Source organism: Lonchura striata, chromosome 8 (genome assembly GCF_050655825.1).
Source record: "Lonchura striata isolate lonStrDom1 chromosome 8, ASM5065582v1, whole genome shotgun sequence".
In the NCBI taxonomy this organism is placed as follows: domain Eukaryota; kingdom Metazoa; phylum Chordata; class Aves; order Passeriformes; family Estrildidae; genus Lonchura; species Lonchura striata.
The window spans coordinates 128,650-154,175 of record NC_140710.1 but is presented as its reverse complement, the minus strand read 5'-3'; the positions used below and the strand labels follow the sequence as shown (position 1 = coordinate 154,175).

At 49.8% G+C, this 25,526-nt stretch overlaps 3 long non-coding RNA genes and 1 pseudogene across 3 annotated transcripts in view; 3 read left to right on the top strand and 1 right to left on the bottom strand.

Annotated features, from left to right (window-relative positions):
- LOC144248597 (uncharacterized) overlaps positions 1-9,958 on the top strand; it is a 66,254-nt gene extending 56,296 nt beyond the window's left edge. Inside the window, exon 2 of the long non-coding RNA XR_014956965.1 lies at positions 9,640-9,958. This is a non-coding gene — a long non-coding RNA (uncharacterized LOC144248597). The remainder of the gene's footprint in view (positions 1-9,639) is intronic.
- On the bottom strand, positions 1,218-4,637 carry LOC146766709 (uncharacterized; annotated as a pseudogene).
- LOC144246685 (uncharacterized) lies at positions 5,656-8,231 on the top strand. Its single transcript, XR_014956960.1, has 2 exons — positions 5,656-5,980; positions 6,941-8,231. It is a non-coding gene; the product is annotated as an uncharacterized LOC144246685 (long non-coding RNA).
- A 10,047-nt stretch (positions 9,959-20,005) lies between the features above and the next one.
- Positions 20,006-22,478, top strand: LOC146766708 (uncharacterized). Its single transcript, XR_014956956.1, has 3 exons — positions 20,006-20,697; positions 20,784-20,950; positions 22,334-22,478. It is a non-coding gene; the product is annotated as an uncharacterized LOC146766708 (long non-coding RNA).
- Positions 22,479-25,526: the final 3,048 nt, after the last annotated feature.

Genomic DNA, 25,526 nt, shown 5'->3' with positions numbered 1-25,526 from the left:
AGGGCTGGGTTCCTCAGCAGGGGTCTTAGGAGTTGGTGCTGATTCTGCTTTTCCACAGATATATCAAAGTGTGCTACCAAAGTGACTATTTTCTCCAGGGGAAAGCTTTCTCTCAATGACCATCAATGCATGTATGTGTTTTAATCGTGTAACCAGATGGATTAAGAAAAGCTGACACCCGTAGCAGATTTCTGTTGGATCTGTGTCTGTGAGAAGTGCGCTGTGTGCTGGAGAGGGAGAGACGCTGTTGGAGAGTGGCAACAGCGGCAGGTGTGAGCTGTTAGGATGATGGGGGCTCAGAGCAGCCCCAGGTGTGAGCTGTGAGGATGATGAGGAGGGGGCGGCTCCTCCGGGGGCTGATTTAGGGGGTTTTCCTCACATCGCTTTTGCACGGAGCTGCTGGAGAAGAGGAGTTTATGGGGGGCTCCCGGGGCTGTCTCCTGGAAGGACGGTGAGTGCTTCGGACGGGGTCTGGGGGATCACCTGGATATGCACTTGGAGACGTGGAGCATTGCTCAAAGGAGGAGCCGAGGGACAAACCCTTGTGCCGAGAAGCAGTAGCCAAACAGGTGAGCCGGTGCGCCTTTGTAGTGGGGGCTTTTGTCCTTTCCCTTTGAAATTTCGTCATCCTGAGGTTGAAATGGAGGGGTCAGTCCTGTGGTCCCGCCTTTTAAGAGGTTTGGATTGAGGTAAAATTCTCCCTTTTACCATTATTTGAGGCAGGCCCCTTGTTTTCTGCTCTTCTAGGGGACGCAATTGAAGGGGGGGAGCGCACGTTTCTGTGCCCTCGTTGGGGTGAGGTGAGCGCCGGAGCGTGGCGTCACTGTCGGGCCTTCAGAGGAAGGGAGCTGCAGCCGTGGCAGCGCTGGCAGGGCGGGGGTCGGGCTGTGCCGCTGCATTCGGGGCGCTTCTTCTGCCCCCGGCCCGGCAGCGAAGGGTCCGGCGCGGAGCCCTGGCGGCAGTGCCGGGGCTGGCCGGGGCGGAAGGGGAGCTGGGCGCGGCTGGGCTGCCGCGGGCCCGCCGGAGCCGCGCCGGTGCGAGCCGTGCGGAGCCGAGCGGAGCTTTGGCCGGGCCGGCGGGCGGGGGAGGCGGCGCGGGCGGCGCGCCGGTGCCGGCCGGTGCCGCCGCTCCGGGCGCGGGGCTCGGGCGCCGCCGGGGCCCCCCGGGCCCGGTGCCGGCCCCGCCGGGCCGGGGGCAGCGGGCGGGGGTCTGCCGGCGCGGCGCCGCCTCTGCCTGCCGGAGGATCCGCTTTCCTGCCGGAGCCGCGCTGCGCCCGGGGCCGGGAGCGCGGCTCCGCATCTTCCAGCCTCCCTCGCTGCGGTGGTTTTGAGGAATTTATGGGATCCTTTTCTTTTGTTCGTAGTTGCTGTAGGAGAAGGGCCATGGTGTTACTTTTTGGTTGTTACGGTTCTTGCTTCAGGTGCGCATGACAAGGGGGTTTTTTTTGATTGAGTGTTGTTGGATTTCTTTTTGATCCGTTCTTATGTTTCTAAAGAATGTGTTCTTAAAGGTTTACAATGGTTTTTATGGGTCGTAGCATGAAGTAGACGTTAGGTTTTTAATTCGTTTGTGAAGGCTTTTATTAGCATGAGCATATGTAGTGTTTGTTTTGGTGGGTTTGAGGTAGTGTCCTGTAGTTAATCAGTGAGGTTTTTTTTAATATTGATTATTGCATTCTTGTTTATTATGTTATAGGGGTTTTATGCATTTGGCATATTTGATTGCCGCGTATGTTTTATTGTTGCAGAGAGTTCGGGAGTTATTAAAATTGTTACATTTCTCTTTTGGCGACGTGTTTATTTCTAGGTGGTATTTGTGTTTTGATGGTTTGAGGCATAATGGGTTTATTGAGTTAGGAATAATTATTTTGTTGTTGTTAATATATATATATATTTTTTTTTTAGTTTGATGTATTTGGTTGTTGTTTATTTATTAGTTTTATTTTTGGGAACATGGGTATATCTATGGTGGGTCTTTATGCGCAGTTATTTTATCTGGGTGGTGAATTTTTTTTCCTTCGTGGTTTCGATTTTTTAATATCTGTAATTATTTGGTGGGTTTTTTTAGTTCATTTTATAGAGCATTGGGTTCTCTTTATGAGTTAGTGTAGTGGTAGAGTTTTGGTTATTTTTTTTAGAAACGTTCGGGGTCTGTTGTATGATTTGCAGTATAGTAAGTTAGTTGGGTTTTTTTTTTTTTCATTTTAGTGGTTTTTGTGATTTGCTGTGTGGATTTCTATAGGTTGTTTTAAATGTTTGTTTCATTTTTGTGATGTGATAAGAACTGTTAGTGAAAGGAGTGTAGTGTGGGTTTTTCTGCTGGTAGTTGGTTGGCTGGTGGAGCCTTTCTGAATTTTTTGGATGGTATTGGTGGGAATTTGATGCTGTTTGTTTTGGCATTTTATTTTTAGGAATTGGATTATAACTGCAAAGTTTTAACTATAACTCTAATGAAACAAAAGAAATGCATAAATATGAAAATGGAATATAAACCTTCAATTTTAAATATAAACGGAATACATATAAATAAAACATGTAACATAAATAATGTTATCCATTACTATTAGGTATTATATTGTTTGATATAGAGTATTTTATATGTATATATAAATACATATAAATAGAGATTATAAATACAAGCAAAATAACCATATAGAGTTGTATAATTAATTCGTGTGGATATATAAATATAAAAATTACAAAATAATAGAAATCAATGCAGTACATAATGCATATTTTACAGTATATGTGTTATTATAACACATTATATGTCATAAATATTATATATCAAAATATAGTACCTCAATATATTGTGATAGAAGATATAAGTACTATTAAAAATAAAATATAGAAATATTTAAATATCGTTTAAAATAAAGGGGATTTTTATTTTCTATTTGGTAGTAGGTAGGGGTTTTATTACAAAAATTATAAATATAAATAAAATAAAATTAGAAATCTATGTGTAGAAATATATCCTAAATACATTAAGATCTATATAAAAATTCAGTGGTAAGTAAATATAAGTATTAGCAGTATGTACGAAATAGAGTTTAAATAATAATTTATCTATCTTGCTACCTTATAATATATATAATATATATTTATAAATACATCAGTGTAAAGTAGAAATACAAATGTGACTATAATGATGAAAAATTATATGAATAATCAAGTATTGCTTATAGACAGAGCTTTTTTTTTTAAATTTGGTTAGAGACAGGGCTTTAATAGAAAAAATATGAATATACATTTTATTTTGATATCGTTCTAAATATGGAAATATATATTCGATGTATACAGATATATATAAAAATATAAAAAAATAAAAATAAGTATTAGGAAGAGATAGGCTATAAATAACATCATACATCAATCTACATTTAAAATGTAAATTTGAATATAAATGCAAAAAATAGAGATAAATGTAAACGGAGCTTAAATAATGGGATTTTTTTAAAGATTTTGACTTGGATGGAGGCAGGGGTTTATTTTAAGCAATATAAACCTTCTAGAAATCTAAATCTAACTATAGAAATATATAAGCAATACATTAAGATATGTACTAAAATAGAATAAAATATAATAGAAATAAATGTAAGAAATTATAAAAATTCAGTTATACATCAATATACATTATAAATCCGAATGTGAATATAAATATGAAAAATATAAAAATAAAATACATTGAAATGCAGTTTAAAAGAAAAGGTTTTTTCTTTTGGTTCTTGTTGGGTTAGAGGCAAGGGGTTTTTTTTTGTTGGCGTTCTTTTCCGCGCGGGATATTTTGGGGCATTTGCTACCGAGGATGTTCCGGAGGGGACGGCGCCCGTTCTTTTTGCCGCCTGCCCCGCCCGCGGCCCCGAGGCGAGCGGCGGCCCCCGGCGGTGGCGGGCGGCAGTGCTGCCGCCTTGTGGACAGAGGTGGGTACTACAGACACAGCCCGCGGGCGCCATCTTGGGAGTGGCTTGGCGCGGACTCGGCTTGACCTTCTCAAGAGGGTGCAAAAACGAGGACAAGAAAGTCGAGGACCCGTGTCTGTTTTCCACACTGCCTGAATTGCCCGCACCGCCGGCGCCCCCCTAGGGGATTTTCCGCGGCAGTTCTGGTGCCGTGCACACGGGCTGTGGGGTCAGCAGCACCGCGAGCCTGCGGGATTTTGGCACGAGCCGACAGGCATCGGCAAAACGCCTGTCTCCGTCAAGGTCCTCACGGGCCGCCATCTTGCGAGTGCTTGTCGCGCACTCTCTTGACAAGTGCTGCCGCCTTGTGGACAGAGGGTGGTACTGCAGCCCCCCAGCCAGCGCCCGGCAAAACCACCGAGACGGGGCGGGAGCGAGCGGCGAGTGGGGCGGTGTCTGTGAGTGAGGGGAGGGCTGAAGGCGGCTCAGCGGCGGCGAGGATGGCGGCGAGGGCAGCCCGGTGGGGCCGGTGCCGGCGGGCGGCGGAGGCGCGGTCGCAGCGCTCCCGGGCCGCGGCCGAGCGGCATCGGAGCAGGGCTGCGCCGCCTTTCCCGGCCCCGCGCCCCTCTCCAGACGCCGGGAGCGGCCGCGTGCCGGAAAATGCCGCCGGGGCGGCGGAGCGGGGCCCTGGCTCTGCCCGCCCCTCCTGCCGCCCTCCTTGGAATGGTTCGAGGCGTTATGGGTTTATTGAGGTAGGAATAATTATTTTGTTGTTGTTAATTTAATGTGGGTTTTTTTTTATTTGTTTGTTTTTGTCGTTTGATGTATTTGGTTTGTAGAGCAGGAACTGCAGACAGAATCCTGCAGAAGTAATATGGAATTTGTCCTCCCAAAACCCACCCGGCTTCAAACCACTTTCAGCACGTGGTCTTCCTTAGCAGCACATGGTTCCCCCATGCTTGAGAGGCGCTGCACTCTACTTTTCTCTCCACCTTTGCTGACAGATCCTGCTGAAGGCTGAGGACAAAGCCCTACCGCTACACGGACAAAGCAGCAGACCTGGTTCGGGAAGCCAGCGTGCTCCAGGTTGCTACAGGACTCTGATCAAACATCAGCATCCCCGTCTCTCACATTGATGGTATGTGGTAACCCCTTAAGAACAGAACTCCACGACTTGGGGCTACCTTTTCTAACCCTAAGCAACAAACTGGGGATGGATAACTCTAGAGATCCTGTTATGTAAGGATCTCCAGGATTCAGCCCTCCATGTGTCCTTGGAATCAGCAGAGTTTCCACTTTACTCCCAGACGTAATTTTTGATGTGGTTGTGCCACTTTAACGGTATTTGAAATCTCTCTTCGTGTTCTTGCAGCAGCATTATTGAACTACAATGGAAATGTAGTCCTGCCTGAAGCTGTTCACAGAATCGTGGAATCCCAGAAGGGTTTGGATGGGAAGGCACCTTTTTTTAAAGCTCATCCCGTTCCACCCCCTGCCATGGGCAGGGACACCTTCCACCATGCCAGGGTGCTCTAAGCCCTGTCCAGCCTGGCCTTGGACACTTCCATGGATCCGGGGGCAGCCACAGCTTCTCTGGGCAACCTGTGCTGGACAGCAGCTTTGAAAGGCAGAATGAAGTACAGCTGTGATTTTTGTGCTGCCCCCAACATTGTATTGCCTGGCAAATGTGCCTTTGAATTTTTTTTTTTTTTTTTTTTTTTAAGGTTTTCTTGTTTGTTTTGTTTGCTTTAGTTTGTTTTTTTTTTTTTTTTTTTTTTTGTTGTTTTGTTTTTGGGTTTTTTTGGGAACTAAAAAGATACCTTGTGTTCCTGGAATGTTGCATTCTACCTCTGTTGTTTTCCCAGTTAGTCTGGATCCTCTGCTTACATTTTTTCCTTCACTTATTAGATGTCGTGGATATGCTGGCTGTTCTGATGGAGGGCAGTGATGGCTTAGATGAGGAAATTGTGTTCTCTTTAAATGAAGGCGTGATTATCCAGACATTTCCCTTCAGTGCTGTTGTCCCTGCTGCATTAGCAGCCAGGAATATGCTGTTGCTTCAGTCTGAAAACGGAACAGGTACAGTTTTTTTTTTTTATGTTTTATGTGTCGTTTCTAGCAGTGGAGTGAAAGTGGCATCATTTCTACTCTCTTGTAATAATTTTTTACCGTTTATAATTTTTTACCTTGAGGCATGTTATTACCTTCCCTGCAAGCAGAAGGAGGTGCAGATTGATGGTGTTTTGTGCTCAAGAGGGGCATTGAAGCTCTGTAGGTGCTTCTGCCCTAATTCCCTGACCCTGAAGAGAAGGGACACTGTCCCTGCATGGACAGTCTTGGTCTGGAAGTAGTTGGCCTCAGTAACACAGCGTTTTAAGGGCAGAGCATGGCGATCAGGAGAGGAAGGTGTTTCCCGTGCCTGTGGGCAGCTCTTCCCGAGATCAGGGAGAGGGGACTGCCTTGTTAAGTAGGAAATGGATGCGTTTCCCAAGGAAAACTTCAGAAATTAAGCTCCAGGGGCAAATACTGCGAGGTTCTACTACCTCCTTGAGGACAGCGTTAAAACCACAGGGGCATCAGCAGGGCTTGGAACAGGACTGGCCAACCGCAGAGCACCTCACGAAGCCCTGTCTGTGTATGTGGCAGTCGAGTAGCACCTGGGGGGTGCTGAAAGTCCCAGTTCTGACAGAAAATTCTGTTTAACTTGTACACGTTGGCTGGGTGTATCCCCCCAGTACAGCTCGGTTCTTCTCTGAGGCGGTGCCTGGCAGGGTGTCTCCCTGTAAAGAGACGGGCGTGTTTTTGGCACAAGACAGCGAAGGTGGATTGTTTGCTTCAGCAGGAGCTGATGATGTCTGGAGGGTTTTTCAGGTACCTCTGCAGTCAGGAGCACGTGTCTAGGTCACTGCGAACACTTTTTGATCTCGTTCAGTTCTTTTCTGCGTGAGGCTCTGTGGGCTGCTGGCAAGGCCCAAAGTAAGGAAGGTTGCCCCAGTGTCCGTGCTCATGTCAATAGTTTAATTTATTTGGCTTTTCTAGGAGCAGATGTCGTGGAGGACTTTGTTGCTGTTTTCACTGGCCTCCTGCACTCTCCGAGAGAGCCCCTTTCTCCCTGCTTGACGTTCCAGCTCTGTGACAAAGCTGCTAAGTATCCTCAGCTCTACCAGTTTAACCGATACTATAGACTCTGGATGCCCAAGTAGTCCCAGGAACCTGTGGTATGGAATACCTGAAGTCACTGAATTCTTGAGCCAGTATTCCTATAAAATCCTCACAGTTGACAGAGGTTACATTTCCATCAGGAACAGCGTTTTTATTGAGGAGGTAATTCTGCATCCTTGTTGATCGTGCTGGGGACACACGTTTGCTCCAGGGCTTTTCTCTGATGACACAAGAGGTCTCTGTGGTGTTTGGGAGGCGATACCAGGCCTCAGGGCTCATACAGAGACTCCTCAGCAGGCACAGCAGAGCCTGGTGTGCGCTGTGGCCTCTGTTTACAGTGCCCGGAGTTCCCCCGGGTGGGTGGAGGATCACAGGCCCCTGGGCTGGGTTTGGTGAGTTTTTCTCAGTTCAGCAGTGTGAACACTCCAGATACCCCTGGGGACACTACTGGACAGCTCTGTTCTAGCAGGACTGCACGCCTGTGCTCCCAGAGCTTCAGTTCAGAGCTCATCTCAAACCAAAGGTGGCTGAAGAGACTTTTGTTTCATACTCATCACTGTTTTTCTCTTACGCTTTTTGTTTCGCTTTAAACAGTTTGAAAACCACAAGGAGGTCAGGCAAGAGCCTTCTGTGGCACCGGATTCTGTATTTGCTACTTTGCTGAAGGGAGCCTGGGAGAGAGGAAGCAGTACCTTCCTGGAAGATGGTGTTCAGACAAAGTGGAGAGACTTGGCTTCCCGGCTCCCCCCACCTGAGCAGCTTTTGTTGGGAGTAAAGCACGTGCTGCTGTACCCGAAATCCACAGTAGAGAACTTCAGCAGATAATACTGTAGTTATCCTTGGTTTACTTTATGGCACAAGTTACAGATGACTAGGCTGCTAAAACTTAGGTTCCAGTGCTGTAGCTCTTTTTCCTTGACTCGGCTCCGTGGGTACGCAGCACCATACAACATGCAGTTGCACCTAATTTGTAAAAAAATGTCATTTGTTCTGATTATTGAAGCCAGGCTTTATTCCGTGGAATCCCAGCTGTGTGCTGCCCCAGGGCCTTTGTACAAATAGCGTACGGGGGGGGGGGGGTAGGGGAACCAGAACTTCACATTCCTTGTGGTAGGGATGGGATTTCGGGGGGGGGGGTTAAATAAAAAGGAGATGCAAAATAAGGGAATTGCTTTTACGTGTAACTATTCTTGTCCTAGAGGAGCCATCAGCTCTGTCCCCAGAGCTGAGTTACGAGTGTGTGTGTTGAAAGAGCTGCAAGCCTTTAGGGGCTGCAGTTTGTGTGCCCTGTGCTGAGGTGCCCTGAGGAAATGTGTGAGCCGGAGGGAGCCGGGGCCGGGCGGAGGGAGCCGAGGTGTGGGAATGGGCGAATGGAGGCGGGTGCGGGCGGGACTAGGCGAGCGTGGGCGAAAGCGGCCGAAAGGGGCCGAGGAGGCGAGCGGAGCCGAGCTTGGCCGAGTTCAGCCGAGGCGAGCCGAGCTTTGCCGAAGAGGCGAATGGAGGCGAATGCGGCCGGAAATAGCCGAGCGTGGCCGAAAGTAGCCGAAGCTGGCCGAGGAGCCGAGTCCAGCCGAACGGAGCCGAGGTCTGCCGAGCGCAGCAGCCCGGGCCGGGCGGGGCGCCAGGGCGGGGCCGGGGCGCCGGGAGGATCCCCTCCTGTCCCTCTCTCTCCCGCTCCATGCTCCTGCCCGTATTCAGTTACCTCTCTTTCCCCCGTTTCCATGTCCCCCCCAAACCCGGCTCCTTCCTGTCCTGTCCCTGCCCCGCTGCTCCGTTCCATTCCCCCTCTCTCCCTCCTCTGTGCCCCGTCCCTCTTGCTGCCCTGCCGGCCTTTCCCTTCCCCGCCCGCTTTCCTCCGCAGCCCGACCTCCCTCCCCGCCCTTTCGCATGTCCCGCTCTCCCTCCTCTCTTCCCGTCGCCCCTTCGCTTCTTTCCCCCGCAGCCGCGGGGCTCGGGGCGCCGGAGAATAAAGCCCCGAGGGCCGGAGCCCGGCGCCCCCCGGGCCTTGCGGGAGTCCCCGCACGGGGCCGGAGCTCTCGGCGGATCCCCCGCGCCGCTCGGACCCCGCCCCGGCGCTGCCGGACCTGCGGCTCCGCCGGCATCGCGCTGCGAGCGGCCCCCGCTCCGTGCCGTGCCGGCCGTGCCGCGTCCCCGCCGCCTCTGCCGCTCCCTCTTTCTGCCCCTGGCCCGCGACAGCGAGGCGGGGCGGGAGCTTCGAGCCTTCTGGGGGCTGCCCCCCCTTCCTTGTTGCGGCGGAGTCCCTTTCTGGGGGGATGGAGGCGTGGGAAGGGCTGGAAGGGAGTGCTGGGCTGCTGTCCGGGGCAGTTGGACTCGTCCTGTGCCTTCTTCGGGGGTCAGGGTTAGGGGCTGAAGCCTCGGGCCTCTGATGGCATTTGGGGCACCCCAAGGTCGCTAGGAGAGGGACGCACACTGCGGTGGAGGAGCGGGTGGGTGGCGAATGAGGGGAGGGGGTCACGCTGGGTGCCGTCCCGCAGAGGGACCCAAAGCTGCCCCAAAATTCCCTGGGAGGGGTGTGTGTAGAATACTAAAACCGGGCAAGTGTTTCGTTTTCACAGCTATTGGTAAAGAATAGGAAGCTATGGCTAACCTCATTTGGAAAGAAGCCCTCTCTCGACCACTCATTTGTACCCAGGAATGTAGGAAACTCTGACTGTGGATGGGCAGTAGTTTTGAAAATCATGCCCTAGCCTTTTTCTCTAGGAACGAACCAAGCAAGTGCCCTGAAACCAGCGGTGCAGCTGCAGGGGCTGAAGGGAACAGAAAGGGCTCCCGGCACCTTTTGCCTCCGTTCTCTGCCATTCCCCCAAACGTGTCGCAGTCCCGGAAGAGGCGTTTGTCATGCAGCCTGCCAAAATAAAGACCTGTAAAATCCTAGCTCTGCCTTTTGTTTAACGTGTTTTTACTTCCTATTTATGTCATCACAGAAAGCAAGGAAAGAATAAATATGTCTGGTTCCCACTATTGCTCCGTGCAGGCATTTTTAAAGGCTGCTGTACTTCTGTCCTCTTTTTCCACTCCAAGCTTGACTTTTCCCCTCCTTTTTCGAGGTCTGCTGCTTTGGGTGTCCCAAGCAGGGCTGGGTTCCTCGGCAGGGGTCTTAGGAGTCGGTGCTGATTCTGCTTTTTCCGAAGGTGTAGCAAAGTGTGCCAGCAAAAGGACTGTTTTCTCCAGGGGAAAGCTTTCTTTCAATCACCATCAGTGCATGTATGTGTTTTAATTGTGTAACCAGGTGGATTAAGAAAAGCCGACAGCCGTAGCAGATTTCTGTTGAATCTGTATCTGTGAGAAGTGGGCTGTGTGCTGGAGACGGAGAGACGCTTTTGGAGAGTGGAAACAGCGGCAGGTGTGAGCTGTTAGGATGATGAGGGCTCAGAGCAGGCCCCAAGTGTGAGCTGTGAGGATGATGAGGAGGGCTCAGAGCAGCCCCAGGTGTGAGTTATTAGGATGATGAGGGCTCAGACCAGCCACAGGTGTGAGTTGTTAAGATGATGAGGGCTCAGAGCAGCCACAGGTGTGAGCTGAGAGGATGATGAGGAGGGGGCGGCTCCTCCGGCGGCTGATTTAGGGGGTTTTCCTCCCATCGGTTTTGCACAAAGCTGCTGGAGAAGCGGAGTTTATGAGGGGCTCCCGGGGCTGTCTCCTGGAAGGATGGTGAGTGCTTTGGACAGGGTCCGGGGGATCACCTGGATTCGTGGAGCATTGCTCAAAGGAGGAGCCGAGGGACAAACCTTTGTGCCGAGAAGCAGCAGCCGAGCAGGTGAGCTGGTGCGCTTTTTTAGCCGGGACTTTTCTCCTTTCCCTTGAAATTTCGTCATCCTGAGGTTGAATTGGAGGGGGCAGTCCTGTGGTCCCGCCTTTTAAGGGGTTTGGATTGAGGTAAGAAGCCCCCTTTTGCCATCATTTGAGGCAAGCCGCTTCTTTTCTGCTCTTCTAGGGGACGTAGTTGAAGGGGATCCCACATTTCTTTTCCCTTGTTGGAGGGAGGTGAGCGCCGGAGCGTGGCGTCAGTGTCGGGCCTTCAGAGGAAGGGAGCTGCAGCCGTGGCAGCGCTGGCAGGGCGGGGATCGGGCTGTGCCGCTGCATTCGGGGCGCTTCTTCTGCCCCCGGCCCGGCAGCGAAGGGTCCGGCGCGGAGCCCTGCCGGCAGTGCCGGGGCTGGCCGGGGCGGAAGGGGAGCTGGGTGCGGCTGGGCTGCCGCGGGCCCGCCGGAGCCGCGCCGGTGCGAGCCGTGCGGAGCCGAACGGAGCTTTGGCCGGGCCGGCGGGCGGGGGAGGCGGCGCGGGCGGGGCCGGTGCCGGCCGGTGCCGCCGCTCCGTCCGCTCCGGGCGCGGGGCTCGGGCGCCGCCGGGGCCCCCCGGGCCCGGTGCCGGCCCCGCCGGGCCGGGGGCAGCGGGCGGGGGTCTGCCGGCGCGGCGCCGCCTCTGCCTGCCGGAGGAGCCGCTTTCCTGCCGGAGCCGCGCTGCGCCCGGGGCCGGGAGCGCGGCTTCGCATCTTCCAGCCTCCCTCGCTGCGCTGGTTTTGAGGCGCTCCTGAGGAGTTTATTGGGTCGTAGTTGGTGTATGAGAAGGGTCACGGTGTACTTGTTGGTTGTTACGGTTCTTGGTTCAGGTGCTGTGACAAGGGTTTTTTTGGATTGAGTTTGTTGTTGGATTTTTTTTTTTTGTGCGATATGTTGGATTTTTTTTTTTCGTTGTTTTTATATTATAAAAATATAATTGTTGTTATCTTCTTAAAGGATATTTTTTTTAAGGTTTACAATAGTTTTTATGGGTCGTAGCATGAAGTACAGGGTTGGTTTTTAATTAGGTTGTGGCGGCTTTTATTAGCGCGAGTATGTAGTGTTAGTTTTAGTGGGTTTGAGGTAGTGTCCTGTAGTGAATTAGTGAGGGTTTTTTTTTAAATGTTGAGTATTGCTTTTTTAAAAATTCTCTTATAGAGGTTTTATTCATTTGGTTTCTTTAATTGTCGTGGATGTTATATTGTTACCGGTAATTTGGGAGTTATCGTTTATGGTTACATTTATCTTTTGGTGACGTGTTTATTTCTTGGTGGTATTTGTATTTTGATGGATTGAGGCATTATGGGTTTATTGAGTTAGGAGTAATTTTTTTGGTTGTTAATTTCAGTTTATTTATTTGAGTTTTTGTTTTAGTTTGATGTATTTGTTGATTGCTTTTTATTAGTGGTTTTTTTTAGGAACTTGTGTATTTATACGGTGGATTTTTTAGGTAGTTTTTTATTTGGGTGCTTTTTATTGTCTAGTGGTTTAGATTTTTTTAATATCGTTTATTACTTTGGTTTTTAAAGATAACTTAGCAGAGTACTGGTTACTCTTTGAGTTAGTGTAGAGATCTGGTTTTCATTTTTAGTAGCTTTCAGGGTCTCTTGTATGGTTTGAAGTTTAGTATGTTGGTTGGACTTCTTTTTCTAGGGGGTTTTGTGATTTGTGGGTTTCTATAGGGCTATTTTTTATTTTTGTTTCGTTTTTGTGATGTGCCTCACTAACAACTGGTAGTAAAAAGAGTAGTTTGGGGTTTTTTTTGCTGGTAGTTGGTTCTATGGTGGTGTATTTTTAGTTTCTGTTGTTTGTTTTTGGGTTTCTTTTGTTAGAGATTAAAGTTTTTATTTTGGGGTTAATTTGTAATTATTTTTAAGGTTTTAGGGTGATTGAGATTTTTTATATGGATGTCCTGTATGATAACAGTTAATTTATTTGCTTTATGTGGCATTGATGGCAGGGTAGAGGACATTTTTGTCTGTGTTTTATTGTTTGTTTCTGAGGTGGTTTGGCATTTTCTTATAGGTTGGGGTTCTTTTTGTTGGCTCATGGAGCCATTCTGGCTGTTTTTGATGAAATTGGTGGGAATTTGATGTTTCTTTTGTTATTTTATTTTTAGGAATTGGATCTTTTCAGTAGGCTTTTTGATATTCCTTTTTTTTTTTTTTTTTTTGGTGGTGTAATAGTCTTTTAGAAGAATTTGGATGATTTTAAAAAATATTTTTGTTATACTTTTCATCTAATGTTGTTGGATTATTACAGATGTTTTGGAGTTTTATTTTTTTAAGTTTCATTTGGATGAATTTATGCTAGATGGTAGGATTGTGTTTTTATTTTTGGGGTAGTTGGTTGTAGGTGTATTGTATGTTTTTCAAGTGAAGGTAAATTGAGGTTTGTATTCAGTTGTTAGAGGAATGGAGAAAAATATTGGTAATGTTAACAGTGGTGTGTTATTTTGTGGTTTTTGATTTATAGTAAGTCTGGTACAGTAGTGTTTAATGGTGGCGTTATTTAAGGTATGATAGTTTATAGTTAATTCTTATTTGTTTTAGATTTGTGTGTAGGTTAGAGGAGGTTGTTGAAGGGTGAGTGGGTTTTGTAGATTAATTTTAGTGTTTCAGTTTATAGAGCATTTTTTGGATGGGAGTTACGGTATTTTGGGTTGTTTGGTATTGCTGGTGATGTATTGTTGAAGTCGTAAGGGGTATTTGTTGTTTTTTTTTCAAGAAGGTTTATTGTAGATAGTTTTAGATAGTTGTGGTGGGTTGCTTAATTGTTTTATGTTTTTTGGCTTTTTAGTAGTTGTTTGAAATATGTTAGAGTTTTTTGGGTTTATTGAAATACTTGATTTTGAGGAAGTTCCTGTTTAGAATGTATGATTTTTTTTTTGCTTAAAATAAAAATTTTATATTTTATTTTTAGTGAGGTTTATTTTTTTTTTTCTTTTCTTACTGCTATATTTTGTGATATTTGTGTTAGGTTAGTAATAGGAATAGCTTTACTCTTATACGTTGAAATGAGAGTAGTGTGTAATGCGTACTGGTGTTCATAAAAGTTTAATATTTTTATGGTTCTGATGTGTTAGGTTAATGAATTTATAAAGTTTACAAGACTTTTTTTTTTTTTTATTTCGATACAGGCAGGGTTATCTTAGTTTCAAGGATTTTTTGGCATAGATTAAGAGGTCTTATTGAGGGGATAGGACAGGGTGTCTCTGTCAATCTATTTGGATACTGGGTAAATAAAATTAATATTTTGGTAGAATTTTTGGATTTTGTTAGTTTATTTATTTATGAATTTGTGTGCCTGCAGTTGTAGTGTCTCTCAGTATCCATTCATGTTTGTGTGTGTTAGGCAGTCCACATGTGTACCAGCGAGTCCCCCCTGCAAGCGGCCGCAGAGCCGCTCCTTCGCTCTCCTGGGAATTCGGGGAGCGGCACACGGCTCTGCGACGAAGCCTTGATCTTTGTCACTTGAAGGTGGCACCAGGGAGCCTCAGGAGCAGACGAGGAGTTGCTGTAAGTCGGGGAACTACTAGTGAGGGGGACCAGGGTCCACTCGAGTTTTGGGAACGCCACCTCACCTCGCCTGCTCTTCAGCCAGGCAGACCCTGCCAGGAGAGCGTGGGTGAAGCGTGTGGCCCGAGGAGCCTGGCGTTCTCAGGAGAATAATGGTGAGCAGCAGGATTGCTGGGTTTTGTCCATTGTGCAGCTAAGATCATGCAGTGATGCTTGGTGTTCTCGATTGTAGCTGAGCACGGGACCACAGCCCGGTGACCATTGGACATTCCCCGCAGGCGAGGCAGCCTCCATTGGCACGCGATGTGGATTCTCATCCCCAGATGCCTGAGAGATAAGTTGAGTGCTCAGGCCCACAGTGGGGGTGAAAGCGGGGTGCTCTCATCCCCAGATGCCTGAGAGATAACTATAGGGGTCAGGCCCACATTGGGGGTGAAAGTGGGGTGCTGGGAGGGCCTTATGAATGAGCTTTGGGGGCAGGGATGTGCAAGAAGCATCTCCTAAGGCCATCTAAAGGCAAAAAGTGTCTGTTTTGATCACAGTGCTGAGGTGCTCAGGGCAGAGCAGTTGCGGTGTGTGTCCTGTCACTTGTCTCTGGTGCACTGTGTGTTCTTTGGGTCTCTCGGTCCTTTCTTCTCCTCAAAAGCTCTCTCTCCCTTTCCTGTGTCACGGATGTCTGCACGTATTTTTCCTGGAGCTGTTCTGCCCTGCTGCATAGCCTGTAACAACACAAGTCCTGGGGACTTGAAATTGGCAGTGCAGGGTGTAGTTGGGCTCTAGATTGTATGGGGAGATTGGCTTAATATGTTTAGTTGTGTTAAGTTGTCCTGCAGCCGTTTGACACCAGTCCTAACTTTCTTTCAGATGCTGACAGTTCAAATCTGTGGCCAAGGGCCCCAGTCCTGGGTGAGGGTTTTCCCATGAGCAGGTCAGTCATTTTTTGCATTTGCAGGGGATGCTTGAAGGGTGTCTTTGCCACAGCAGTGTTCTTTGCCTTTATTTTCAGGAGGTCCAGGCAGATAGCAGCAGTCAAGGCCAAGTGTGCCAGGTGAGCAGTGGGCCAAAGCAGTTGTTTGTGCTCAGGTTTCAGGTTTTGGAGCAATTGTATGTATCTGTTCTTGTTTGTGTGTTTAGGGAATCCACCCAGAGTATGCCAAGCCCCTGTCACCAACAGCTGATGGCCTGGATTTCCTGTGCTTGTGAGCTCTCTGGATGTATTTTAGGACTCTGAGATGAAGCCTTGAAATTTTGTATTTCACGATGGCATCCAGAGAGCCTTTGGCAATGGCTGAGGAGTTGCGGTGAGTTGCCGAGGTAGGGAGGGGGAGCCAAGGTCCACTCGTGTTTCAGCCATGTCGAATCACTTTGTCTCTTCTTAACCCAGGCAGACCCTGCGATGACGGTGGCAGCCTCCGAGCCTGGCCAAAGTGCGTGGCCCGAGCATTCTTAGGAGAACGGTGAGTAGCAGGATTGCTGGGTTTTGTCCATTGTGCAGCTAAGATCATGCAGTGATGTTTGGTGTTCTCGATTGTAGCTGAGCGCGGGACCACAGCCCGGTGACCATTGGACATTCCCCGCAGGCGAGGCAGCCTCCATTGGCACGCGATGTGGATTCTCATCCCCAGATGCCTGAGAGATAAGTTGAGGGCTCAGGCCCACAGTGGGGATGAAAGCGGGGTGCTTTCATCCCCAGATGGCTGAGAGATAAGTTGAGGGCTCAGGCCCACATTGGGGGTGAAAGTGGGGTGCTGGGAGGGCCTTATGAATGAGCTTTGGGGGCAGGGATGTGCAAGAAGCATCTCCTAAGGCCATCTAAAGGCAAAAAGTGTCTGTTTTGATCACAGTGCTGAGGTGCTCAGGGCAGAGCAGTTGCGGTGTGTGTCCTGTCACTTGTCTCTGGTGCACTGTGTGTTCTTTGGGTCTCTCGGTCCTTTCTTCTCCTCAAAAGCTCTCTCTCCCTGTCCTGTGTGGTGGATGTCTGTACGTATTTTTCCTGGAGCTGTTCCGCCCTGCTGCATAGCCTGTAACAACACAAGTCCTGGGGACTTGAAATTGGCAGTGCAGGGTGTAGTTGGGCTCTAGATTGTATGGGGAGATTGGCTTAATATGTTTAGTCGTGTTAAGTTGTCCTGCAGCCGTTTGACACTAGTCCTAACTTTCTTTCAGATGCTGACAGTTCAAATCTGTGGCCAAGGGCCCCAGTCCTGGGTCAGGGTTTTCCCATGAGCAGGTCAGTCATTTTTTGCATTTGCAGGGGATGCTTGAATGGTGTCTTTGTCACAGCGGTGTTCTTTGCCTTTATTTTCAGGAGGTCCAGGCAGATAGCAGCAGTCAAGGCCAAGTGTGCCAGGTGAGCAGTGGGCCAAAGCAGTTGTTTGTGCTCAGGTTTCAGGTTTTGGAGCAATTGTATGTATCTGTTCTTGTTTGTGTGTTTAGGGAATCCACCCAGAGTATGCCAAGCCCCTGTCACCAACAGCTGATGGCCTGGATTTCCTGTGCTTGTGAGCCCTCTGGATGTATTTTAGGACTCTGAGATGAAGCCTTGAAATTTTGTATTTCGAGATGGCATCCAGGGAGCCTTTGGCAATGGCTGAGGAGTTGCGGTGAGTTGCCGAGGTAGGGAGGGGGAGCCAAGGTCCACTCGTGTTTCAGCAATGCCGAGTCACTTTGTCTCTTCTTAACCCAGGCAGACCCTGCGATGACGGTGGCAGCCTCCGAGCCTGGCCAAAGTGCGTGGCCCGAGCATTCTTAGGAGAACGGTGAGTAGCAGGATTGCTGGGTTTTGTCCATTGTGCAGCTAAGATCATGCAGTGATGTTTGGTGTTCTCGATTGTAGCTGAGCGCGGGACCACAGCCCGGTGACCATTGGACATTCCCCGCAGGCGAGGCAGCCTCCATTGGCACGCGATGTGGATTCTCATCCCCAGATGCCTGAGAGATAAGTTGAGTGCTCAGGCCCACAGTGGGGATGAAAGCGGGGTGCTTTCATCCCCAGATGGCTGAGAGATAAGTTGAGGGCTCAGGCCCACATTGGGGGTGAAAGTGGGGTGCTGGGAGGGCCTTATGAATGAGCTTTGGGGGCAGGGATGTGCAAGAAGCATCTCCTAAGGCCATCTAAAGGCAAAAAGTGTCTGTTTTGATCACAGTGCTGAGGTGCTCAGGGCAGAGCAGTTGCGGTGTGTGTCCTGTCACTTGTCTCTGGTGCACTGTGTGTTCTTTGGGTCTCTCGGTCCTTTCTTCTCCTCAAAAGCTCTCTCTCCCTGTCCTGTGTCGTGGATGTCTGCATGTATTTTTCCTGGAGCTGTTCTGCCCTGCTGCATAGCCTGTAACAACACAAGTCCTGGGGACTTGAAATTGGCAGTGCAGGGTGTAGTTGGGCTCTAGATTGTATGGGGAGAATGGCTTAATATGTTTAGTTGTGTTAAGTTGTCCTGCAGCCGTTTGACACCAGTCCTAACTTTCTTTCAGATGCTGACAGTTCAAATCTGTGGCCAAGGGCCCCAGTCCTGGGTCAGGGTTTTCCCATGAGCCGGTCTGTGGGATGAGTATTCCTCTTCAACACAGGTTAGTCATTTTTTGCATTTGCAGGGGATGCTTGAATGGTGTCTTTGTCACAGCGGTGTTCTTTGCCTTTATTTTCAGGAGGTCCAGGCAGATAGCAGCAGTCAAGGCCAAGTGTGCCAGGTGAGCAGTGGGCCAAAGCAGTTGTTTGTGCTCAGGTTTCAGGTTTTGGAGCAATTGTATGTATCTGTTCTTGTTTGTGTGTTTAGGGAATCCACCCAGAGTATGCCAAGCCCCTGTCACCAACAGCTGATGGCCTGGATTTCCTGTGCTTGTGAGCCCTCTGGATGTATTTTAGGACTCTGAGATGAAGCCTTGAAATTTTGTATTTCACGATGGCATCCAGGGAGCCTTTGGCAATGGCTGAGGAGTTGCGGTGAGTTGCCGAGGTAGGGAGGGGGAGCCAAGGTCCACTCGTGTTTCAGCCATGTCGAATCACTTTATCTCTTCTTAACCCAGGCAGACCCTGCGATGACGGTGGCAGCCTCCGAGCCTGGCCAAAGTGCGTGGCCCGAGCATTCTTAGGAGAACGGTGAGTAGCAGGATTGCTGGGTTTTGTCCATTGTGCAGCTAAGATCATGCAGTGATGTTTGGTGTTCTCGATTGTAGCTGAGCACGGGACCACAGCCCGGTGACCATTGGACATTCCCCGCAGGCGAGGCAGCCTCCATTGGCACGCGATGTGGATTCTCATCCCCAGATGCCTGAGAGATAAGTTGAGTGCTCAGGCCCACAGTGGGGATGAAAGCGGGGTGCTTTCATCCCCAGATGGCTGAGAGATAAGTTGAGGGCTCAGGCCCACATTGGGGGTGAAAGTGGGGTGCTGGGAGGGCCTTATGAATGAGCTTTGGGGGCAGGGATGTGCAAGAAGCATCTCCTAAGGCCATCTAAAGGCAAAAAGTGTCTGTTTTGATCACAGTGCTGAGGTGCTCAGGGCAGAGCAGTTGCGGTGTGTGTCCTGTCACTTGTCTCTGGTGCACTGTGTGTTCTTTGGGTCTCTCGGTCCTTTCTTCTCCTCAAAAGCTCTCTCCCTGTCCTGTGTTGTGGATGTCTGCACGTATTTTTCCTGGAGCTGTTCCGCCCTGCTGCATAGCCTGTAACAACACAAGTCCTGGGGACTTGAAATTGGCAGTGCAGGGTGTAGTTGGGCTCTAGATTGTATGGGGAGATTGGCTTAATATGTTTAGTCATGTTAAGTTGTCCTGCAGCCGTTTGACACCAGTCCTAACTTTCTTTCAGATGCTGACAGTTCAAATCTGTGGCCAAGGGCCCCAGTCCTGGGTGAGGGTTTTCCCATGAGCAGGTCAGTCATTTTTTGCATTTGCAGGGGATGCTTGAAGGGTGTCTTTGCCACAGCGGTGTTCTTTGCCTTTATTTTCAGGAGGTCCAGGCAGATAGCAGCAGTCAAGGCCAAGTGTGCCAGGTGAGCAGTGGGCCAAAGCAGTTGTTTGTGCTCAGGTTTCAGGTTTTGGAGCAATTGTATGTATCTGTTCTTGTTTGTGTGTTTAGGGAATCCACCCAGAGTATGCCAAGCCCCTGTCACCAACAGCTGATGGCCTGGATTTCCTGTGCTTGTGAGCCCTCTGGATGTATTTTAGGACTCTGAGATGAAGCCTTGAAATTTTGTATTTCGAGATGGCATCCAGGGAGCCTTTGGCAATGGCTGAGGAGTTGCGGTGAGTTGCCGAGGTAGGGAGGGGGAGCCAAGGTCCACTCGTGTTTCAGCAATGCCGAGTCACTTTGTCTCTTCTTAACCCAGGCAGACCCTGCGATGACGGTGGCAGCCTCCGAGCCTGGCCAAAGTGCGTGGCCCGAGCATTCTTAGGAGAACGGTGAGTAGCAGGATTGCTGGGTTTTGTCCATTGTGCAGCTAAGATCATGCAGTGATGTTTGGTGTTCTCGATTGTAGCTGAGCGCGGGACCACAGCCCGGTGACCATTGGACATTCCCCGCAGGCGAGGCAGCCTCCATTGGCACGCGATGTGGATTCTCATCCCCAGATGCCTGAGAGATAAGTTGAGTGCTCAGGCCCACAGTGGGGATGAAAGCGGGGTGCTTTCATCCCCAGATGGCTGAGAGATAAGTTGAGGGCTCAGGCCCACATTGGGGGTGAAAGTGGGGTGCTGGGAGGGCCTTATGAATGAGCTTTGGGGGCAGGGATGTGCAAGAAGCATCTCCTAAGGCCATCTAAAGGCAAAAAGTGTCTGTTTTGATCACAGTGCTGAGGTGCTCAGGGCAGAGCAGTTGCGGTGTGTGTCCTGTCACTTGTCTCTGGTGCACTGTGTGTTCTTTGGGTCTCTCGGTCCTTTCTTCTCCTCAAAAGCTCTCTCTCCCTGTCCTGTGTCGTGGATGTCTGCACGTATTTTTCCTGGAGCTGTTCTGCCCTGCTGCATAGCCTGTAACAACACAAGTCCTGGGGACTTGAAATTGGCAGTGCAGTGTGTAGTTGGGCTCTAGATTGTATGGGGAGATTGGCTTAATATGTTTAGTTGTGTTAAGTTGTCCTGCAGCCGTTTGACACCAGTCCTAACTTTCTTTCAGATGCTGACAGTTCAAATCTGTGGCCAAGGGCCCCAGTCCTGGGTCAGGGTTTTCCCATGAGCCGGTCTGTGGGATGAGTATTCCTCTTCAACACAGGTTAGTCATTTTTTGCATTTGCAGGGGATGCTTGAATGGTGTCTTTGTCACAGCGGTGTTCTTTGCCTTTATTTTCAGGAGGTCCAGGCAGATAGCAGCAGTCAAGGCCAAGTGTGCCAGGTGAGCAGTGGGCCAAAGCAGTTGTTTGTGCTCAGGTTTCAGGTTTTGGAGCAATTGTATGTATCTGTTCTTGTTTGTGTGTTTAGGGAATCCACCCAGAGTATGCCAAGCCCCTGTCACCAACAGCTGATGGCCTGGATTTCCTGTGCTTGTGAGCCCTCTGGATGTATTTTAGGACTCTGAGATGAAGCCTTGAAATTTTGTATTTCACGATGGCATCCAGGGAGCCTTTGGCAATGGCTGAGGAGTTGCGGTGAGTTGCCGAGGTAGGGAGGGGGAGCCAAGGTCCACTCGTGTTTCAGCCATGTCGAATCACTTTATCTCTTCTTAACCCAGGCAGACCCTGCGATGACGGTGGCAGCCTCCGAGCCTGGCCAAAGTGCGTGGCCCGAGCATTCTTAGGAGAACGGTGAGTAGCAGGATTGCTGGGTTTTGTCCATTGTGCAGCTAAGATCATGCAGTGATGTTTGGTGTTCTCGATTGTAGCTGAGCACGGGACCACAGCCCGGTGACCATTGGACATTCCCCGCAGGCGAGGCAGCCTCCATTGGCACGCGATGTGGATTCTCATCCCCAGATGCCTGAGAGATAAGTTGAGTGCTCAGGCCCACAGTGGGGATGAAAGCGGGGTGCTTTCATCCCCAGATGGCTGAGAGATAAGTTGAGGGCTCAGGCCCACATTGGGGGTGAAAGTGGGGTGCTGGGAGGGCCTTATGAATGAGCTTTGGGGGCAGGGATGTGCAAGAAGCATCTCCTAAGGCCATCTAAAGGCAAAAAGTGTCTGTTTTGATCACAGTGCTGAGGTGCTCAGGGCAGAGCAGTTGCGGTGTGTGTCCTGTCACTTGTCTCTGGTGCACTGTGTGTTCTTTGGGTCTCTCGGTCCTTTCTTCTCCTCAAAAGCTCTCTCCCTGTCCTGTGTTGTGGATGTCTGCACGTATTTTTCCTGGAGCTGTTCCGCCCTGCTGCATAGCCTGTAACAACACAAGTCCTGGGGACTTGAAATTGGCAGTGCAGGGTGTAGTTGGGCTCTAGATTGTATGGGGAGATTGGCTTAATATGTTTAGTCATGTTAAGTTGTCCTGCAGCCGTTTGACACCAGTCCTAACTTTCTTTCAGATGCTGACAGTTCAAATCTGTGGCCAAGGGCCCCAGTCCTGGGTGAGGGTTTTCCCATGAGCAGGTCAGTCATTTTTTGCATTTGCAGGGGATGCTTGAAGGGTGTCTTTGCCACAGCAGTGTTCTTTGCCTTTATTTTCAGGAGGTCCAGGCAGATAGCAGCAGTCAAGGCCAAGTGTGCCAGGTGAGCAGTGGGCCAAAGCAGTTGTTTGTGCTCAGGTTTCAGGTTTTGGAGCAATTGTATGTATCTGTTCTTGTTTGTGTGTTTAGGGAATCCACCCAGAGTATGCCAAGCCCCTGTCACCAACAGCTGATGGCCTGGATTTCCTGTGCTTGTGAGCTCTCTGGATGTATTTTAGGACTCTGAGATGAAGCCTTGAAATTTTGTATTTCACGATGGCATCCAGAGAGCCTTTGGCAATGGCTGAGGAGTTGCGGTGAGTTGCCGAGGTAGGGAGGGGGAGCCAAGGTCCACTCGTGTTTCAGCCATGTCGAATCACTTTGTCTCTTCTTAACCCAGGCAGACCCTGCGATGACGGTGGCAGCCTCTGAGCCTGGCCAAAGTGCGTGGCCCGAGCATTCTTAGGAGAACGGTGAGTAGCAGGATTGCTGGGTTTTGTCCATTGTGCAGCTAAGATCATGCAGTGATGTTTGGTGTTCTCGATTGTAGCTGAGCGCGGGACCACAGCCCGGTGACCATTGGACATTCCCCGCAGGCGAGGCAGCCTCCATTGGCACGCGATGTGGATTCTCATCCCCAGATGCCTGAGAGATAAGTTGAGGGCTCAGGCCCACAGTGGGGATGAAAGCGGGGTGCTTTCATCCCCAGATGGCTGAGAGATAAGTTGAGGGCTCAGGCCCACATTGGGGGTGAAAGTGGGGTGCTGGGAGGGCCTTATGAATGAGCTTTGGGGGCAGGGATGTGCAAGAAGCATCTCCTAAGGCCATCTAAAGGCAAAAAGTGTCTGTTTTGATCACAGTGCTGAGGTGCTCAGGGCAGAGCAGTTGCGGTGTGTGTCCTGTCACTTGTCTCTGGTGCACTGTGTGTTCTTTGGGTCTCTCGGTCCTTTCTTCTCCTCAAAAGCTCTCTCTCCCTGTCCTGTGTCGTGGATGTCTGCACGTATTTTTCCTGGAGCTGTTCTGCCCTGCTGCATAGCCTGTAACAACACAAGTCCTGGGGACTTGAAATTGGCAGTGCAGTGTGTAGTTGGGCTCTAGATTGTATGGGGAGATTGGCTTAATATGTTTAGTCGTGTTAAGTTGTCCTGCAGCCGTTTGACACTAGTCCTAACTTTCTTTCAGATGCTGACAGTTCAAATCTGTGGCCAAGGGCCCCAGTCCTGGGTCAGGGTTTTCCCATGAGCAGGTCAGTCATTTTTTGCATTTGCAGGGGATGCTTGAATGGTGTCTTTGTCACAGCGGTGTTCTTTGCCTTTATTTTCAGGAGGTCCAGGCAGATAGCAGCAGTCAAGGCCAAGTGTGCCAGGTGAGCAGTGGGCCAAAGCAGTTGTTTGTGCTCAGGTTTCAGGTTTTGGAGCAATTGTATGTATCTGTTCTTGTTTGTGTGTTTAGGGAATCCACCCAGAGTATGCCAAGCCCCTGTCACCAACAGCTGATGGCCTGGATTTCCTGTGCTTGTGAGCCCTCTGGATGTATTTTAGGACTCTGAGATGAAGCCTTGAAATTTTGTATTTCGAGATGGCATCCAGGGAGCCTTTGGCAATGGCTGAGGAGTTGCGGTGAGTTGCCGAGGTAGGGAGGGGGAGCCAAGGTCCACTCGTGTTTCAGCAATGCCGAGTCACTTTGTCTCTTCTTAACCCAGGCAGACCCTGCGATGACGGTGGCAGCCTCCGAGCCTGGCCAAAGTGCGTGGCCCGAGCATTCTTAGGAGAACGGTGAGTAGCAGGATTGCTGGGTTTTGTCCATTGTGCAGCTAAGATCATGCAGTGATGTTTGGTGTTCTCGATTGTAGCTGAGCGCGGGACCACAGCCCGGTGACCATTGGACATTCCCCGCAGGCGAGGCAGCCTCCATTGGCACGCGATGTGGATTCTCATCCCCAGATGCCTGAGAGATAAGTTGAGTGCTCAGGCCCACAGTGGGGATGAAAGCGGGGTGCTTTCATCCCCAGATGGCTGAGAGATAAGTTGAGGGCTCAGGCCCACATTGGGGGTGAAAGTGGGGTGCTGGGAGGGCCTTATGAATGAGCTTTGGGGGCAGGGATGTGCAAGAAGCATCTCCTAAGGCCATCTAAAGGCAAAAAGTGTCTGTTTTGATCACAGTGCTGAGGTGCTCAGGGCAGAGCAGTTGCGGTGTGTGTCCTGTCACTTGTCTCTGGTGCACTGTGTGTTCTTTGGGTCTCTCGGTCCTTTCTTCTCCTCAAAAGCTCTCTCTCCCTGTCCTGTGTTGTGGATGTCTGCACGTATTTTTCCTGGAGCTGTTCTGCCCTGCTGCATAGCCTGTAACAACACAAGTCCTGGGGACTTGAAATTGGCAGTGCAGGGTGTAGTTGGGCTCTAGATTGTATGGGGAGATTGGCTTAATATGTTTAGTTGTGTTAAGTTGTCCTGCAGCCGTTTGACACCAGTCCTAACTTTCTTTCAGATGCTGACAGTTCAAATCTGTGGCCAAGGGCCCCAGTCCTGGGTCAGGGTTTTCCCATGAGCCGGTCTGTGGGATGAGTATTCCTCTTCAACACAGGTTAGTCATTTTTTGCATTTGCAGGGGATGCTTGAATGGTGTCTTTGTCACAGCGGTGTTCTTTGCCTTTATTTTCAGGAGGTCCAGGCAGATAGCAGCAGTCAAGGCCAAGTGTGCCAGGTGAGCAGTGGGCCAAAGCAGTTGTTTGTGCTCAGGTTTCAGGTTTTGGAGCAATTGTATGTATCTGTTCTTGTTTGTGTGTTTAGGGAATCCACCCAGAGTATGCCAAGCCCCTGTCACCAACAGCTGATGGCCTGGATTTCCTGTGCTTGTGAGCCCTCTGGATGTATTTTAGGACTCTGAGATGAAGCCTTGAAATTTTGTATTTCACGATGGCATCCAGGGAGCCTTTGGCAATGGCTGAGGAGTTGCGGTGAGTTGCCGAGGTAGGGAGGGGGAGCCAAGGTCCACTCGTGTTTCAGCCATGTCGAATCACTTTATCTCTTCTTAACCCAGGCAGACCCTGCGATGACGGTGGCAGCCTCCGAGCCTGGCCAAAGTGCGTGGCCCGAGCATTCTTAGGAGAACGGTGAGTAGCAGGATTGCTGGGTTTTGTCCATTGTGCAGCTAAGATCATGCAGTGATGTTTGGTGTTCTCGATTGTAGCTGAGCACGGGACCACAGCCCGGTGACCATTGGACATTCCCCGCAGGCGAGGCAGCCTCCATTGGCACGCGATGTGGATTCTCATCCCCAGATGCCTGAGAGATAAGTTGAGTGCTCAGGCCCACAGTGGGGATGAAAGCGGGGTGCTTTCATCCCCAGATGGCTGAGAGATAAGTTGAGGGCTCAGGCCCACATTGGGGGTGAAAGTGGGGTGCTGGGAGGGCCTTATGAATGAGCTTTGGGGGCAGGGATGTGCAAGAAGCATCTCCTAAGGCCATCTAAAGGCAAAAAGTGTCTGTTTTGATCACAGTGCTGAGGTGCTCAGGGCAGAGCAGTTGCGGTGTGTGTCCTGTCACTTGTCTCTGGTGCACTGTGTGTTCTTTGGGTCTCTCGGTCCTTTCTTCTCC